The sequence below is a fragment of the Gekko japonicus genome, unplaced genomic scaffold, assembly GCF_001447785.1.
Source record: "Gekko japonicus isolate JY-2015 unplaced genomic scaffold, Gekko_japonicus_V1.1 scaffold1116, whole genome shotgun sequence".
NCBI lineage: Eukaryota > Metazoa > Chordata > Lepidosauria > Squamata > Gekkonidae > Gekko > Gekko japonicus.
The window spans coordinates 573,065-575,209 of record NW_015172590.1 but is presented as its reverse complement, the minus strand read 5'-3'; positions in this window follow the sequence as shown (position 1 = coordinate 575,209).

The window sequence follows — 2,145 nt, the reverse complement described above, 5'->3', positions numbered from 1 at the left end:
TTATACCTTGAAGAAAATTTTGTTGGTCTTAAAGGTGCCACTGGACACAAACTTTGTTCTGCTGCTTCAGACCAACATGACTACCCACCAGAATCAGGTAATCATAGTTGGAATATGTTGAACTATTCTCTGAAACCATGGTATGAAGTAGTTTGTTTGTTTTTAATCAAGGCCCCAACTATGACATTGGATCCTTTCCAATCTGGTTACAGGCCTGGCTGTGGGACTGAACAGCCTTGGTCGGCCTTGTGGATAACTTGATCAGGGAGATGAGTAGGGGGAGTGCAACACTGTTGGTTTTCTCGGACCTCTCTGTGGCTTATGTGACCATTGATCATGGTATCCTTCTAGACTATGCTTTGGGGCTAGCTAGGAAATAGTTCTAGACTACATTTGGGGGGCTGGGAACCACTGTTCTGCAGGGGGGTTGGTCCTGCCTTGAAGATAGACCAACAAGCTGAATATCAACCTAACTTATAGAATGTATGAGGTCATCTTTGATATTATATATCAACTGCTAGCACTTTAATATATTGTAAGTTAGTTTTAATCAAATTGTTACTGAATTGGTTGATGAATTAATTTTAGATGTTTATGATATTTATTGTTGTTATGTTTTATGGTGTTAGCTGCCCTGAGCCTGCCTTGGCAGGGAGGGCGGGGTACAAATCCAAGCAAATAAATAAATAAACAAGGTAGATTTCAGATGGTGGTGCTAGGGGACTGCTTCTCATCCCCCTTGGCCCCTGGCCTATGAAGTCCTGCAAAGCTCCATCTTGTCCCCTATGGTTTTTAGCTTTACATGAAACTGCTGGGAGAAGTCATCTGAAGATTTTGGCTGGGTTATCCAATATGTGGCTATCACTCAGCTGTGTCTCATACTTCCAGTGGATCTCAGGGAGACTGTGGAAACCATGAACAGTCAGTTTTGGGATGGATGAGGGCTCATAAACTCAAATGTAATCCTGAGAGAATGGAGATGCTACTGGTGGGTGGAAGGCTTGACCCAGGAACTGAGGTGTCTTCTGCTCTGGATGAAGTTGCACTCCCCCTAAAGAAGCAGGTTCATAGCTTGGGGAGTGTAGCTATACCTGGGCCTCCTGTTGGCTAAGCAGGTGGTAGCAGTGACCAGAGGTGCCTTTCATCAGTTTAAGCTGGTGAGCCAGCTGCAGCCTTTCCTGGGCAAAAAAAGTTCTTTGCACTGTGGTACATGCCCTGGTAATATCTAGATAAGACTAATCTAATGTTCTGTGGGGCTGCCCCTTGACAAGTGTCTTGAAGTTACAGCTGGTATAAATAGGGTTGCCAGGTCCCTTTCACCCACTGGTGGGGGGATGGGGGACGTTCCGGAAGTGGGAAGTGATGTTGCCCCCATTCCCCTCAAAACAGTGACATAGCACGTGATTTGCCTGTGTCACCCAGAAGTGACACCAGTGACGTCGGGGGCAACACTTTGGATTTTGGACAAAACTCTATGGTAAAATTGGCATCAAACCATAGAGTTTTGCTTAAAATTCAGAATGTCACCCCCAATGTCGCTGAGGTGCTGACATAACGTCTGGGTGATGCAGGCACGTTGCATGCAATGTTACTGTTGGGGGGGGGAATTCCCTCCTGTCAGCCAACTGGCTGACAGTGGGCAGGAGACTGCAAAATTGGGAGATTCCCTGCCCCCACCAAGCAAATGGCAACCATAGGTATAGACTGCTGCAGCCAGAATGCTGACTGGAGTGGGTGGTAGGGACCACATCACTCCAGTGTTACTCTGTCTACCCTGGTTCCCAGTCAGCTTCTGGGCCCAATTCAGGGGGTTGGGAAAGAGCTATGAAACCCTAATACAGCTTGGCACAAACATACCTTAAGCACTTCCTACTCTCAGATGAACCTACCCAGGGGTCTTTTTGTAGAAAAAGAGCTGCCGGAGCTCATTAGCATACCTCATTAGCATACCTCATTAGCATACCTCATTAGCATACCTCATTAGCATACCTCATTAGCATATGGGGGCTTTCCCGGGCGCCGCGGATCTCCGCGGGCCAGGGAACCAAAGGGGGGGATGGGGGGGCTTTCCCAGGTGCCGCGGATCTCTGCGGGCCCGGGAAACGAGGGGAGCGGTGGGTGGGGGGCTTTCCCGGGAGCCGCGGA